This window comes from Jaculus jaculus, chromosome 5 (genome assembly GCF_020740685.1).
Source record: "Jaculus jaculus isolate mJacJac1 chromosome 5, mJacJac1.mat.Y.cur, whole genome shotgun sequence".
NCBI lineage: Eukaryota > Metazoa > Chordata > Mammalia > Rodentia > Dipodidae > Jaculus > Jaculus jaculus.
In genome coordinates, this window is record NC_059106.1 from 71,768,807 (window position 1) to 71,785,997 (window position 17,191).

Below are 17,191 nucleotides of genomic sequence, written 5' to 3' on the forward strand. Positions count from 1 at the left end.
TAGAGACCCTGGCATGCCCATTTTGACTCTATGTACATATGGCTCTTCCTTTCTCTCTCTCTCTCTCTCGTGTGTGTGTGTGTGTGTGTGTGTGTGTGTGTGTGTGTGTGTGTGTTGCAAGAAGAATGTTACATACTTTCAAGGTAGAATGGCACAGAATAAAGGCTCCTATTTCAATTGGAAAAAATGTGAGAATAGCAAGGAAGGGTGAAAACAGAGACTGAAATCCAACAGGGCAAACATTGTTGTTCTGTGCCTGTCACCCAGGACATGTGCTGGCACCATGAGAAACCAAAGGGCTTGCAGCCCCACCACTATGGCCTGGCCAATCGCAACTGCCTTGGCCTCTCTCTTGGACCAGCTCTGCCTGTTGCCTGCCATCCCTGGTAGAGTCCCATGTTGCTGGCCTTCCTCACTTCTCAGCATCTCCATTAAATCTTCAGTTTCACCCTCATAGCTTCATGCAACCCTCTCAGGGGTTGTCTATGGGAATCCTGCCCCTGCCATGCATTGCCTGGCCGCCAAGGCCTGCTTTTGAAATCTGGGTGAAAGCCAGCATCCATGGCCTACCACCAGCTTGAGCAGTGTCCAGTCCTCCTTGGACCATAGCTATAGTAGCCTCTGTGTGTCTGGGCAGCCGGACACAAGGAAACACTTCCTAAGGTGGCCTTGTACCTGCAGGGGAATCCAAGAACTCTCTTCTCACAATGAATTAGAACATTTCTACCCTCAGCCTTGCATGGGTGGGGTCTGGCTCATTCCTAAGGTGTCCTCAAAGGAATCTTGATTCAAATTACTTAGTGCTTCTCTTTCTCCTTCCTCAGTGTTTATTCATCATTATTTATTTGAGAAAGAAAGAGAGAGGAAGAGAGAGAGAGAAATAGAGAAAGACAGAGAGAATAGGCATGCCAGGCTGTAGCCACTGCAAACAAACTCCAGACGCATGAGCCTTCTTGTGCATCTGGCTTACATGGATACTGGGGGATCAAACCTGGGTCCTTTGGCTTCGCAGGCAAGCACCTTAACTGCTAAGCCATCTCTCCAGCCCTTGTTTTGTTTTTGAGATAGGACCTCACTACATAGCCCATGCTGGCCCCAAACTTGAATCCTTCTGATTGGATTGAGCTTCCTCAGTATTTAGGTGTGTACGTGTCTGCACAGTGTTTGGCTCTAATCTCTTCAACAGCCATGCCTTCCTTGTCCACAACTTTAACCAAACTTCTTTTCTAACCAAACTGGACATGTTTCGAATTTTTCCGCTGTACATCTTGTTCCCAATTCTCACTGTAAACCTAGCTCAAAGGAGTCGACAATAGCCATGTCACAGCCTGAGCTGCCTTGAAATTTCCTATACTGATTAGTTAGTCTGTCATTTTTATGTTTTATTTTTATTTATTTATTTGACACAGAAAGAGGGAGAGAGAGAGAGAACGGTCACACCAGGGCCTCCAGCCATTGCAAATTAACTCCAGATGCATGCACCCCTTTGTACATCAGGCTAACATGGGTCCTGGGGAATTGAACCTGGGTCCTTTGACTTTGCAGGCAAATACCTTAACAGCTAAGCCATCCCTCTAACCCACAGTCTGCCATTTTAAAACTCAGAGTCCCAGATAAAATATAGACAGGGACTTTACCACAATGTAACATGAATGGCCTCTTAGTTCAAGTCCAAATAGAGCCCACATTCCCATCTGAAACCTTGTGAGTGAAGTCTTTTCTGTTGTCATTCTGGTCTTCTGGACTCCCATATAAACACCCATTAAACAGTTTACAGCATCCTAGTTTGCGTCTCCAAATTTTTCCAGATTCCTTCCCCAAGCCAGTCCAAAAGGCTTAAGCCATAGAGTCAGGTTTAGTAGTCACAGTAGTGAGTTCATTTTTCTGATATGAATTTTCTGTGGTAAGACTTTTGTAACAATGACAAAATGCCACTTTTTTTTCTTTTTTTTTTTTTTTTTTTTTTGGTTTTTCAAGGTAGGGTCTCACTCTAGCTCAGGCTGACCTGGAATTAACTATGTAGTTCAAGGGTGGCCTTGGACTCACAGCGATCCTCCTACCTCTGCCTCCTGAGTGCTGGGATTAAAGACATGCGCCACCACGCCCGGCCAAAATGCCACTTTTAATTACTTAAAACAATTTCAAATAGAAACGATTTATTTTTGCTTATGATTTCAGTGGTTTGAGTCCATAGCCCTTGGCTCTGTGGTGAAGCAGAGCTCCGTGACAGCCAGAGCATGTGGAATAAGCTACTCACCTCGAGGCAGAAAGAGTAGACTAAGGACAAGGAATGACTTTCAAAGCCACATCAACAGTGACCGGCTTCCTCCAAGTAGGCCCCACCTCCTAAAGTTTCCACCACCCCAAAATAGCACCACCAGCTAAAAATCAAGTGGTCAACACATGAGTTTTTGGGAATAGTTCATATTCAGATGATCATAGTATTAAGAGACTTTGCATGTTTTAAATCAGCAATTTTCACAACAAACCAATGGGCTGAGTGCTACTGTTCCCTTCCATAGATAAGACTCTGAGATGCAGGAAGGGTAAGAAATTTACCCAAGTTCCCTGGGCTGGTGACAGAGCTGCAGAGTCTCCACCCTCAGCCCCTGTGGGTCACATTGACTCTTAAGAAGCCAGCAGCCACCCAGAGACTGGGAATCATACTCCTTGCAAATAGGAATGTTTGCTCTGTGCCTGCTATGACTTGGAAGTATGTAACTTTCTTTTAAAATTTTTATTTATTTACTTATTTGTAAGGACAGAGAGAGGGTACGGTGGGGGGGGGGGGGATAAAGGGGGCATGCCAGGGCCTCTTGAGGCTACAAACAAACTCCAGAGGCATGTGCCACCACTTTTGCATCTGACTTTATGTGGGTACTAGGGAATTGCACACAGGTCACTAAGCTTAGCAAGCGTGAGTCTTAACTGCTGAGCCATCTCTCCAGCCCCAGAAATACGTAACTCTCTAATACAGGAGCTCACAACAGCCTTTGCCTTAAGTCTCAGAGGAGAATTTTGACTTGGACTTCGGACCCAGGTAATCTCTAGTTTCACAACTTCATAAGTTAATTTGTTTGTTTGTTTTGAAACAGGGTCTTACTTTATAGCTCAACTTGGCCTGACACTCAGTAAGTAGCCAAGGCCTCAAACTCATGACAATCCTTCCGGCTTCAGTATCCCAGTGAGAGGGGGTACAGTTAGGATGACTGGATCCCTAAAGACATAAAAGTCTGTACTGGTTGAAAACCAAAGATGATCTGACTTTTTATCTCTTGTCTAGGTTCCTAGACCTGTTTGTCCATAAACAACTGGGACCTCTCTTGGAAGGGAGGCCTTTCATAGGATTTAAATATTGTGATTAGTCAAGTTCAGCCCCTGGAATTTGGTGTCAAGGCTACCCTCTTCCTGAGACAGCCCCCTTGTCCTAACCAACCAGCTGTTCCTCTGGTTCACCTGAGCTGGGAGACGGCCCGCCACTAAAACGTTATAAATAACTTTGTAAGGGAAGGGCAGGCTCTTGGACCACCTGGGAACTTCTAGCTATAGGTGCGTTTTTCCCTCCACTGGGTCTGGGCTGGCTCGGCCCAGCCTAGAGGGTCCCCAGCCCTTACTGTCCACATGAGTTCTTTATCCACTCCAGCTCCCCACATGGCAGGTGCTCCTTGAACTTTCTTTTCTCTCTTTGCTTTCCAAGGTTTTTCCAGGTCCTCCATGTGGGATGTCTAGCCACATGGGTGCCTGTCCTTGGCTCTGTACCTCCCTCAATAAATATAATAATTTAATAATTATCCTTCTCAGTCTTCTTTTTTATTCAATTCTTTGATTAAAATTAAAAACAAACCAAGGGTTTGGGGTTCAAGGACTTTTCTGGACCCCTAAGGCCCTGATGCACCAGGGGCTTGGATTATAGATGTGAACCACCATACCCAGCTTTCACAAGTTATAATGCATAATCAGAAATAGACCTAAAAGTGCCCATCTTGCCAGGCATGGTGGCACATACCACTAGTCCCAGCACTCAGGAAGCAGAGGATCACTGTGAGTTTGAGGCCAGCCTGGGACTACATAGAGAATCCCAGGTCCGCCTGGGCTAGCACGAGACCCTACCTCAAAAAAAAAAAAAAAAAAAAAGTGCCCATCTGAAAATCAGCAGTAAGTCTGCAGCCATGTCATTAAAATCTGGTTTTGGGGATTTTTGGTGTAGCTATTTCTATGAACATGAAGCTGACTGAATCATGTTGACAGATCACACACCCTTTTTGCAAGGTGGGAACTCAAATCCGCATCAATTACAAAGAACCCTCTTGGGACTTTAGCGTGGAAGGCCCGCGCAGAGGACCTGCTGATAAAGCTGTCTTTCCAAGGGGCCCCAGCTTACAGGTCCCCAGGCCTCGAGAGAGTTAGCAGTGACTATACCTGGCTTGGTTCCTGGACTTTGATCTCCCAGCTGACCTTTCTCTCACCCCTGCTCTGGTCTGGCAACTCCTGCTGGCTTGACCCCACCGCTGACCCCAGCCTGCCCTAGTTGTCAGGCTCACTGCCCACACCATGACAGCTCCAGGCAGGACAATGTTCGTACCCATCACCAGCCTGAGGATGAAACCACCACTTCTTCTAATGATGCCATGACCAACAGAACACGCTGTCGACACAACTGTGACTCAGAGGATGGAATCTGGGTGTCTTAAGCCAACTGAACTCTGTCCATGGGATATAGGATGGTGAGATACAGATAGGCCTTGGCACGATCAGGGGCCATGAGTTCATGCATTGGACAGATACTTTTTGAGGCCAAATGCTATGGCGGCTTTGATGTTAAATTGGAAAGAGAAAAGATGAACAAGTCATTGCCCCAACCCACAATGTGTCCAATTTTGCTATTGCATCCAGAGATGATGTTTCTAAAATGAGGCAATTAATTAGCTAAAAGAGAAGAAAGTCTGCTGTATTTCACTTAGAGATGGAGTGTTTCTAGCTTTGTCCAAGTCTCCAAAGTAATTCAGGTACTGGATCAGCTGGTGGAGCCCGGGGAAGTCGGTAATGCCTTATAGAATGCAGTTTTTTAAAAACTCATATTTGGGGCTGGAGAGATGGCTTATGTGTTAAGGCACTTGCCTACAAAGGCTAAGGACCCGGGTTTGATTCCCCAGTACCCACACAAAGCCAGATGCACAAGGCGGCACAAACATCTGGGGTTTGTTTGTAGTGGCTAGAGGCCCTGGCCTACCCATTCTCTCGTCTTCTTTCTTTCCCTTTCTCCCTTAAATAAATGGATAAAACAACTCACATTTGTCTGGAGCCAGAAGTTCAGGCAGAGGGAGATGGATCGCTTTCCTGAGGCATCAACAGGGCTCAGGGGTTGGGTTACCCTATTCTGTTACTGTTTGAGCTTTGCCTTGATGTCTGATCATAGACAAGTCACCTCTCTGGACCATGGACTCCTCAGATCACATCTTTGTTTCAGAATGCCCAGCTCCCTGAAGAGTGATAAATGTTGGTGGAATGAATGAACAAATCTCCATAGTGCCTCCCAGCTCTGATTTATGTGGGCCTATGAGTTGGATATCTTTTGGGGAAAGACTCAAATTGACCAAGAAGAAAAAGGTTGGTCTTATTCCTGAGGAGCTTCTGTCACAGTTCATCTTGTTAATGTCATTTGGTCTTCTCAGACCACCTCCCCTTTCTTCATTTTCTGTCTCAAACATTTCTTGTAGCTGAACTGAGTCTCCCCTCCTCCAAAGATTTTATATTCAAGTTCTAGCCTCCAGTACCTGTGAATGAGAGGCCTTATTTGGAAAATATAGTCTCACCAAGTTAAGATGAGCTTTCTTTATATTAGGGTGGGTCCTAATCCCATGACTAGAGTCCTTATAAGAGGGAAATTTGGACCCAGATACACAAAGACAATGTAATGAGACAACAGAGGCAGGAACTGGAGTGATGGACCTATAAACCAAGGAATTTCACAAATTTCCAACAGTCACAGGAAGCTAGAAAAGATGTGTGGAACAGATTCTCCCTCTGAGCCTCCAAGACTCCAGATAAACAGTGAATGACTCAATCTGTAGCATATTGTTACAGCAGCCCTAGGATGCTCTTGCTTCTATCAAAGGCCATCACTTAGAAATCACTCTTCTGATGCCTAATAGAGACCCCAGAGAGCTCCAGGGGTCCTGACATCTCTCCAAATGTGGGGATGAGTCATTGTGGTGTCTATGGCAGCCCTCTGAAACCTAGAAGCCTGTCTCCCTCGTGGGGAAAGGAGGGAGCCCTTCCACGTCACTCTTTAGCACGAGGAGGATGTCAGGGGATCAAGGAGGACCACCACTGGGGACAGCTCAAGACAAGCAGCTTTCCTCATTACCTGAGAATCACTGTCTGGCCCAATGTGAGGTTGTCACCATAATTTCTTTGCACTCAGTAAATGCATATGGAGCACTTACTGTGCCAGGCACTGGTGGGCCACTCAAGAGAAAGGGTCTCTATGGATGGGGGAGGAGATACAACGCCCACTCTCTGAGTCCTAAGAGCCAAGCTGGAGTTGGAGGCCCATATGCAGCATGATGGGTTCTTAGAATCGATTAGGGAACCAGATAGTCCCAGTGGGAATTCTAACTCTGCGACCATACTCACATGGAGATCTTGGGCAAGCTGCTTCATCTCCCTGGGCCTTTGGTCTAATGTGAGGATTGAGATGATGCGTATAGCAGAAGCAAGCTCTCCATAAGCTTTAGCCATCGGAGAGGTCAGTAAGTGAGGAGGGTGACGTAGCTCAGGCAGAACCTTGATCCCCTCAGGCCCTCATCTCCTCTTGCTAGACGCCACCTGACTGAACGCTCAGAACAACTCCTAGGGGGAGGGGAGTTCACAAATCATAAATGCGTAAAATAACTTGGCTAAGTTCACAAACAGAGCTGGGGTGCAAACTCAAGCTCCCAAGCATGGGTCTTCCTCTACTGGTCAGCCTTTGTTATGCAACTCACAGGGGGCTGCAGTTGTGTGTATAGAAAGTATACTCACTGAACATAACACGGCTTTATTTAATTATCAAATGCGTCTCTAGTGCTTGCCAGAGGGTGCTCCGAGCCCTCTGTGTAACTTATTTCAGAGTCCGGTTTTACAGATATGGAACTGAGAGGCAAAGGAGGCTGAGGAACTTCCCCAATGTCACACAAACTGAGGCACGGAAACTGGATCCACATCCGGGGTCATCAGCTCCAAAGACAAATGTTGTGAGCCACTGCTCTACACTGCAGTATCTCTGTGGAGGGCGGGGAGGTGCAGAATTAGGGGACACAATACATGCACATACTGGGGGGCAGGGAAGCATTAACACCCATCCCCACAAGCTCACCCTTTGGTGCTATTGCTGTCATAAGATCATGAGTAATTTGACCTTCTAGAGTGAATGGCAGGATGGGGTTGTTTAGCCCTGAGATTGTCTGAGTCAACAGCCTGTCTAGTCCCTGGCCCACTTCCTGAAAACTCTTTGCACCTCGGCTTTGAGACCCTTTGAGCACAAAGAGCTCATTTCCTGTGGGCTAGGAAAGACGGGACCAGTTCCTGAAATCAGCTCATCTCCCTCATTAAGGCGCTCATAAAACTGCTGCAAGGAGCCTGACTTATGGCTCCGGTTTGTCAAGACCCTCTTCTGCAAAGAGCCACTCCAGTAATTTGGTGCTAGGAGATGTGCAAGAGAAACCAGCTCCTTTGAGGCTAGGAATTATTTATGGGTCCCAAGAAGAGAGAATGTCATTTGGAGAGATAACAAGCCTCAACCAGCACAACAGGCTGTTTCATGTGCCACGAGGGAAGGGAGCAGTTTCAGGGTTTCAGTGTCAGGGAGGAAGCCTGGAGTGGTCTGAACAAGTGGGTTTTCTGTCCTTCAGGGCAAATTCCCAGGCCGGATATAGAAATGATCATAGCTAGCAAGTATGGACGCTTACCCCTGGGCCAGGAACTCTACTATGTGCTTTTTGCATATTATTAATTCCTTAATGCTTTTAACATTCCTGTTCTGTTTTAAAAATGAGGAAATGCAGACACAGAGAGGTTATATAGTCTGCTCTAATGAACAGCTAAATCGGGATTTTCACTCTACTGGGTCTGCCTCTACATTTGTGCTCTAAAGCACCAAATATTCACAATTTCGAAGGAAATTGGATTTTTTAAAAATATTTTTTGTTCATTATTTATTTATTTATTTGAGAGTGACAGACACAGAGAGAAAGACAGATAGAGGGAGAGAGAGAGAATGGGTGCGCCAGGGCTTCCAGCCACAGCAAACGAACTCCAGATGCGTGCGCCCCCTTGTGCATCTGGCTAACTTGGGACCTTGGGAACCGAGCCTCAAACCGGGGTGGGGGGGGGGTCCTTAGGCTTCACAGGCAAGCGCTTAACCGCTAAGCCATCTCTCCAGCCCAGAAATTGGATTTTAAGGCAGTCTAGCAAGGTGAAACGTGTATCTATTAAAGACGACCTTTGATAATTCTTGTAGTTCATTTAAGTCACGATACCCAGTCCAGTAATTCACATAGGATACTTTAAAATTGAAAAGCCATTGAGCTAAGTAAGTCTATGTGTAAATGCTTGTGCTTGTAACTACTCCGCCTTTAGGTGAACTATCAAATAGCAGAGGTAAAAATAGCGACATGATTCTAGAGCATCTCTACCAGGTTGGTGACTCAACATTTAGCTTCTATGTCCTTAACACTTGCCACTTGTCACAAGATATATGTGTTATGGGAGGAAGAGACAACATTGTCGTATCTTGAGAGTTCTATTAAAGAAGGTGTTCTAACGTTCAAACCTACATTAAATGAGCACGGCACAGTAAGAGTTCATGAGGTTATAGTTTTGGAGCCAGATAACCCTGGGTTGGAACCCTAAACCTGCTACTTACCAACTGTATAGACAAGGACAATTTGCTTCTCTTGCCCGTGCCTCAGTGTCTAAACCTTTAAAATGACTATAATAATACCACTGGGTTAAGACTGAATTTAAGTTTTCTAAAGTAGGGAACTTGAGCATAGATAGGTAGATAGGTAGGCAGGTAGATAGATAACAGATAATTGGTAGATTAAGCATTACCCTCCTAGTAACTATTTGATCTAAGGCAGGTCACATCATCTCTCTGAGCCTCATTTCCCTTCACTTGTAATATGAATATAAACATTTCTGCCTTCAAATATCATTGTGAAGAAACAGAATGGCACCCTACAGTTTATGAAGGTTTTCTCTACTGCTTGTATAGCTGGCATTGTGAGGAAGTGTTGGGAGACCCCTGCTGGAGAGACGAACTCAGAAAAGACCTGGACCCCAATAGACTCAGATCTCCACTTCTGCCGTTTAATGTGGTAGCGCGTGACCTAAACTCTCTGAGCCTCCGCTTCCCCACTATGCAAAGACCTTAGCAAATCCAGACTTCACACGGTCATCCCTAGAATCACATTCTGCAGAAAAGCTAGTTAGGTATGCGGTTAAGAACTCAGTGCTTTCGGAATCTGAGTTCCCCAAATCAGCCTCTCCATGCGTGGGCTTGAAAACTACGTGGCGACCACGCGCACGGAACTCAGGTAGGGGCGATGCTGGGGAAGCTGAGGGGAGCGGGTACGGCTGGACTCTCCCCGGGGCCCTCCCCTCGCTCCCAGCCGTTGCCATGGCCACCGGTTCAGGCCGGGAGCAGCACCGAGGCGTGGCTCAGGCCCAAGCCCCGCCCTTCCAGAGCGTTCATTGGCTGGAGCGGCCACGTGACGCGCACCGGTATGCTAATATATGGTAATCGCCGTCGCACGCCCCTCCTCCTCGGGCCGAGTCGGGATAGCCAGCAGGGTGCGCGCGGGGCTCGGAGCCGAGGGGGCGGGCTGAGGGGCGGCCCCGGGGAAGAGAGCGGCCAGGTGGAGGAGGAGGAGGAGGAGGAGGAGCGCGCCGAGACGACCGCAGGTAACGGACGGACGGGCGGGCGGGCGCGTGCGCGCTGGGGCCGGCGGGCGGCGGCGGCGGACGGGCGGCGCGCGAGGGGGACACCCGGCGCCGCGCTGCCGGCTTAACCCTTTGGACACCCAGCTGTCACGGCGGGGCCCGGAGCTGGGCCGCGCGAGGCCAGGGTATCGGTCTGGGCACCGGGCCGAGCCGTCCACGCTGGGGACCCCGACCCCGAGTGTCGAGCTCCGGGGATCTCCGTGGCTCGAGGGAAGGCTGAAGTGCCCGCAGCCGCGCGCGCTCTCCGGGGCGCCGAGCCTCGGCGCGCGCCCAGGCCGGGAGCCCGTGGCCTCGCGCGGCCCGCGTGCGCCCCGCTGCCCCGCGGAGTGCGGCGAGACCCCGGGGTCGGGCCTGACCACGGCGCCTCCGCGCTCAGCCGCGGCCTGACACCCCAGCCGCTGGCACTTTTGATCCGGAGTTTAAGCCTTGAGGGCGGCGGGGGGTGGGGGGAGGCGTGGAACCCCTGCGGGACAAAAGCAAAACTGGTGGGGACCCATCAGCAGAGGGGTCAGCAGTGGTTGGGTCGTGTCAGGAGAGGACAAGGACACTCCTTAAGCAAATGCAGGCCCCGAGCTGTGAAAAGGAGGGGTGCTCAAGAAAAACACCATTGGCCCCCTTGTTTTCTGTGCTGGTTGATGTCCTGACACCCATGGGGAAAGGTCCCTGCTGGACGCTTGGATTTGGTCTGTCATGTAACGAGGAAGCGCCCGTATTATGTGAGTTTCTAAGAGATTTCTTCTAAGGCAAGGTTTATATCCAACTTCCTCCCCCATCTCCTCTCCTAGGTCTGCTCCAGAGAAGTCCCCTCCCCCAATTCACTAAGGCTGGTGGCAGCTTTGGGCTCACAGTGTAATTTAGCTTTCACCACAATAGAAATGCTAGCATGGGAGGTGGGCTGCTAATAGAGGCTTACCCTGGGAGGTTTCGGTGTGGAGGGGAAATGTTTCTTCTATCTCCAGGGGATGAAAACCAGACCAATGTGCAAATGGTATCAGTAGTTTCCTTTTATGAGTCTAAAGTCATTCCTTCTAAACAAGGGGAAATGTGGTTACACGTGCAAAGTATCAGCAACCAAGCTGATCTGAGCAAAGGAAGTGTAAATTGCACGTTGATTTTCTTTTGATGTCTTGTACCACACAACACTTGCTGTGTACCAGGCACTCTGCAGTGGCTTGAGGATGCAAAGATGAATGAATAAGATAATTAATCTTTGTCCTCAAAGAAATAGTGGGGGAGACAGAATTGTTAGTAGGAGTAATAGCAGCATAATAAATGTGTATGTAAGAAGAACAATTAGATTTCTAGAAGGTCAGAGGAGACTTTCCAGAGGACACATTTCAGCAAGGTCTTGAAGGATGAGTAGGAGTTTGCTCTGCAAAGATTGGGAAGTTCAAGGAAAACAGGAGGGTCAGTGCATGCTGCCTCTGAGAATCATCCCCAGGGAATGCTTTAATTGTTTTTCCTTTTTTATTTGGGGAATGGCTTTGTACTGCAACCTTGGCTGTATACCTTTCTCTATGATGGAACTTTCTGAAAGTTGCCTAAATCATTTCATTCCTATCAGAATTTTCCAGTGGAATTCTCCTTATTTTTTTTTGTCTCTCATATATTCACCTCAGCAATTTTTCTGAACTTCACTTCTGGCCTTAGTCACCCATATCTTTCCACGGAAGGTTCCAACAGGGGGAAGTAGAAAGTGGGTGGTTTAAATGGTCAAAGTAGAGTGCCCACACACTGGACACGATATGTGACTCTCCAGGCAGTATCTTATAGAAAGGCAAAATGTAAACCACACAGAAAAAGGTCACAGTCAGGGAAGCAGTGCTGGATGTCACATCTGTGACAACAAGGAAGTGAGTAATAAGATCAGAAGCTAAAAGGGTCTGGATTAAGAGAGGATTGGAGACAGACATGGTATTGCATGCTTGTAATCTCACCATTTGAGAGGCTAAATGAGGCAAAAAGATCATGAGTTCCAGACCACCCTGGGCTGCATAATGAATTCTAGGTCAGTCTAAGCTAGGCAGCTCCTATAAGGAGATCCTGCTCCAAAAAGAGAGAGTGAAAGGGAGGATTGTGCTGTGCTGTGTGCCAGAGCAAGTAGTTCAGAGCAATCCTGAGTCACACAAGTGGGGCAGAACCACTGTTGCATGGCACCAACTGTGTAGAACAACGGTGCATCTGCCAGCCTCATGCAGGTGAGCAGAAGAGGATGGCTGCTTCTCCACAGGCTGTGTCCACGCCGCTCCTTTCTGTGCTCACTGCCTCTCTATTATCTTGTCCTCTTCAGCCCCAGTTCCACTCATGACTCACTTTTTATGTTTTTCTTTCTTTTTTAAAAAAATTATTTGTTTATTTAAGAGAGAAATAGAAGCAGGTGAGGGAGAGAGAGAGAGAAAGGGTGCATCAAGGCCTCTAGCCTCTGCAAATGAATTCCAGCCGCATGCACTATCTTCTGCATCTGGCTTACATGGATACTGGGCAATCAAATCTGGGTCCTGAGTCTTCACAGGCAGGCACCTTAGTCGCTGAGCCATCTCTCCAGCTCTGTTTTTCTTTTCTTAATATTTATTTATTTGGGAGAGAAAGGGAGGAGTATGAGCATGATTGTGCCAGGGTCTTCTACCACTGCAAACGAACACCAGACACATGTGCCACTTTGTACATCTGGTTTTATGTGGGTACTGAGAAATCAAACCCAGAATGTCAGGCTGTACCTTGTGCAAGCAAGTACCTTTAAGCACTGAGCCACCTCTCCAACTCCATGATTCATTTTCCTAAATTAATTTTTGGCGCATGTATGTATGTGTATAAGTGCATGTGTGTATGAAGGTGCACATGTATGCACTAGCATGTGGAGGCCACAGGTCAATGTCAGATAGTTCTGTCAATCACTGCCCACCTTATTTTTTGAGACAGTTTCTTACCAAACCTGCAGCTCATGGATTCAGCTAGGCTGGCTAGCCTGCGAGCCCCAAGATCTTCCTGTCTCCACCTCCCTAACACTGTGTTCATAGGCATCTGCCACCATGCCAGGCTTTTATGTGTGTGCTGGGCATCTGAACTTAAGTCCTCATGCTTGTGGTGGTGTTTTACCAAGGGAGCCATTTCCCCAGCTCCTTCCCACCCCATGAGTCACTTTTGTAGGGTTTCTTTTATTGAGGTCTTAACAAGAGAACAGAAAAAAACCTGTCCTGCTGTCTTAGCACCCATCTCCAGAAGTACTAACTGGTGTCATCTACCTCACAGGCCTTCAACTAGCCGGACTGTTTTGACTTCCTGATCATTTGGAAGCAGAGCAAGGATAGGCCCACACATATTAAGGTGGGCCTCATCTCCAGAGCTCACCTAATATTTAAATCAATTAAAGACCTTTTAGTTTTACTTAAACCAAAAATTCTTTTTAGAATGAGTCAAGCTTCAGCTTTTGGCAAGTCTCCTGTTTTGAGCTGTATCAAAGATGAAGCCATGTAAAGAGATGACACAGGGCTGGAGAGATGGTTCAGTGGTTAAGGCATTTGCCTAGAAAGCTAACAACCCAGTTTCAGTTCCCCAGTGCTACATAAAGCCAGTTGCACAAGGTGGCACATGTATCTGGAGTTTGTTTGTAGCAGCTGGAGGCCCTAGCCCATTCATTTTCATTCATTCTTTCTCTCCCTCTTTCCCACCTTGCAAATAAATAGAGATGAGATTGGTGATTGGCCGGATGTGCTCTGCTAAGACTGACAGTTTGTAAGCGTTAGAAAACCGTGGGTAGTAGTTAAGCAGTCTTCTCAGTCAACATATTTACTGAATACCTACTTGAGTGCAAATACTGCATTAGCGGAGACAGGAAAATGAAAGGCATTGTGGTGTGGGGGATGGGACCACTCTCTGCTTCACAAGGCTCAGGACACCATGTCCACCAGTAACTGGCTCCATGATTTTCCTAAGTTACTTCAATTTTTCATCTGTAATAAGGCCACTTACCTCCTATAGTTAAGTAGAATAAGTGGAATCACAAATAAAAAGCTAATACAGCACATTTTTGAGTTGTACATGTGTGGCAGTACAGGAATTGAGAAAGAAAACTACCAAAGAAGGATTTTTCAGAGCCACGGTAGAGCTGGGCATGGTGGCTCACGCCTGCACTCCCTGCGCTCAGGAGGTGGACGCAGGAGGGACCGCAATTCAAGGGCAGCTCTGCCTATATAGTGAGTTGAGGCCAGCATGAGCTACATGACAACTGTCTCTGAAACAACCAAACAAAAACAAAACACCCAACCCAGAGACAAGGTGGATTCTGCTGGGATGAATTTGCAGATAGGAAAAAAGTTTGTAAAACATCAGGCCAGAATATAGAGCATTTCAGGGGTCAACTGATCAGGTTAAACCAGTTTGAAAAGAGCAGAAGTTTTAAGGAGAGCAGTTTAGGAGTGGAAGTGTTGGAACCGTTTTTTTTTTTTTTTCTTTCATCTATTTATTTTGGTTTTTCATGGTAGGGTCTCACTATAGCCCAGGTAATTCACTATGTAGTCTCAGGGTGGCCTCAAACTCACAGCATTCCTCCTACCTCTGCCTCTCAGGATTAAAGATATGCATCACCATGTCCAGCTTGGAGCCACGTTTAACAGTGACAGACTTACTCTTTGGATGATGAAAAGTTGATATCCAGTATTGTGTCTTAATTAACATTTTGAGAAGATTCTAAACAGTAACATGGAGAATGGAGTTTGGTGAGGAAAGGAAAAGACTCTATAACAGTTGTAAAGTTATTTAAATAGTGTGACTGTGACAGAATAAGGAATTAGGGTGACAGTGGAAATAAGAATGCCCAGTGACTATGACAAAAGAGAAATGGACAAGACTCGGTGCCTGGGTATGAAGGGCAAGAGATAAAGTAGCATCAGTGTAGTCTTGACCCTGGATGAAAGGTTAGCCAAAATGGGACAGACAGAAAGGAAAGCCAGTTTGAGGAAGAAGAGGAAAAGTATAAGTGTTAAATACCTTGAAGCAATCTTGGGAGTCCTCAGTGGACATGCCCAATGTTTAGAAGTGAGGGAGTGTGCGAAGGCTGTGCTCAACAGGGAGTCTAATAGGGAAAAGGTAATAATTGAAACCACATGGCTGACTGAGTTCACCAGTGGTAACAGTATAAAAATAAAAGGAGAGAGATCCAAGGACTGAAGTTCTGAGATTGCCCACATTTCAGGGAGAGAGGGAGAAGGAAAGGAGTCAGGATGGCAGCAAACAAGGAATGTCAGAGAAGCCAAAACCCTATCTAGTTGGTCCATCTTAACCCATGTATGCCATTCCCCACCACTTGTGGCATCTCTGATGGACACATGGCCAGGTAGGTATGTGGTTAAGCATGAGTGTGCAGTGTCACAAAAGTTGAGAGAAGAAAGGATTTTGAGAGGGGCCAACAAGTCAGAAGTATGAAACTGTACAGTGTGGGAAATGTACATCTCATTTAATAAATCAGAGGTCATTAGTAACTTTGTGAAAATGATATCTTCAGTCTAGTTTTGGGGAGGGCATAGGAACAGTAAAAGCCAGATAAAAAGAGGATTGTAGCTTGAGGCACAGATAAGAAATGACGCCAGTATGCAGGTCACCCTTTGTATGTTTAGCAATGTAAGAAGAAAAGAAATGGGAAAGTGATTAGAAAAAACAGCAGCCACAAAAAAAGTAGTCTTCCCTGTTTGCTTCAGTGTTTTGTCCTAAAATTGTATTTTTCTTTTGTATCTTAAATAACAATTTTGTTTTTTTTGTTGTTGTTGATGTTTTTCAAGGTAGGGTCTCACTCTGGTCCAGGCTGACCTGTAATTATGTAGTCTCAGGGTGGCTTTGAACCCACGGTGATCTTCCTACCTCTGCCTCCCAAGTGCTGGGATTAAAGGCGTGCGCCACCATGCCCGGCAACAATTCTTTTGTGTGCAAGGACATGCAGGGGTGCACATAGATATATATATGTATGCATGTGAGTACGAAAACCAAAGAACAACTCTGGCATCATTCATTAGGTGCCATCCATGTTTATTTTTAAAATATTTTTATTATTTGCAAGGACAGAGAGAATGAGCATGCCAGGGCTGCTAGTCACTGCAAACGAACTCCAGATGCATACACCACTTTGTGCATTGGGCTTTATGTGGGTACTGGGTACTCAAACCTAAGTTGTTAGATTTTGCAGGCAAGCACCTTAACTGCTGAGCCATTTCTCCCCCGTCTTTATTTTTAAGGTAGACTATCTCATTGGCCTGGAGCTCACTAATTATACTACACTGGCTGTCCAGTGAGCTCCAGGTCTCCACCGTCTTTGCCCCCCACCCCATAGTGCTGGGTTACAGGTATGGACCACAATGATTGGCTTTTTAACATGGAATTAGGATTGAACTCAGGTCCTCATGCTAGGAAGGCAAGCACTTTACTCATTGAACTATCTTCTAATAGTGATTCGTTTCTTTTAGGTTTACTGCTTTTATTAGTACTTTCACAGTTTTTTTTTTTTTTAATTTTTTGAGGTATGGTCTTACTGTATTCCAGGTTGTCCTGAAATTCACTCTAGTCTCAGGGTAGCCTCAAATTCATGGCAATCCTACTACCTCGGTGTCCCAAGTGCTGGGATTAAAGGCATGTGCCACTATGCCCAGCTACATTGCTTTTTTAAAAAATTATTTTATATGTATTATAACAGGTTATACTCTTTAATCCCCTCACCCATGCTCCCATTACCCTGGGAACCCTCCTCATTAGGGTTATAGTATTCACTGTGTGGTCATGAAGGCCTCAGTCACTCTCTGTGGAGATGGGGGGAGGGCAGGGGGAAATGCCTCAGGGTATTCCTACCCCCTCTGTGGCTCTTCCAATCTTTCTATCCGCTCTTCTGCAATGTTACCTGGGACGTGTCATTTAGCTTTGAGTTCCCTGTAGCCTCTGGATTTCTGCTTTGATAGGTTTTGATTGATTACCCTCCTGTCACCATCACCCTGGAGCTAGTTGTCAGGCTAGTAGTAAGAGCAGAATTCATGTTGCCACTTCCCCTGCAATTTCTCCTGGGTCAAGACAGATGTGATAGAGGTGGCACATCTTATAGTGGACAGTTGGCTGTGTTCTTGTCTTATTGATGGATAGTGGCTCTTTTCCATTTTCTCTGCCATCTATGAAATAAAGCAGATTCTCTGAAGAAGAGTGAGAGCAGCTTGGGTTAAAGTGGGTATGCAGA

At 46.5% G+C, this 17,191-nt stretch overlaps 1 protein-coding gene across 1 annotated transcript in view; it reads left to right on the forward strand.

Annotated features, from left to right (window-relative positions):
* Positions 1–9,926: 9,926 nt before the first annotated feature.
* Phc2 (polyhomeotic homolog 2) overlaps positions 9,927–17,191 on the forward strand; it is a 111,487-nt gene continuing 104,222 nt past the window's right edge. Inside the window, exon 1 of the mRNA XM_045149024.1 lies at positions 9,927–9,945. The gene's annotated coding sequence lies outside the window, so the exon portion shown is untranslated. The remainder of the gene's footprint in view (positions 9,946–17,191) is intronic.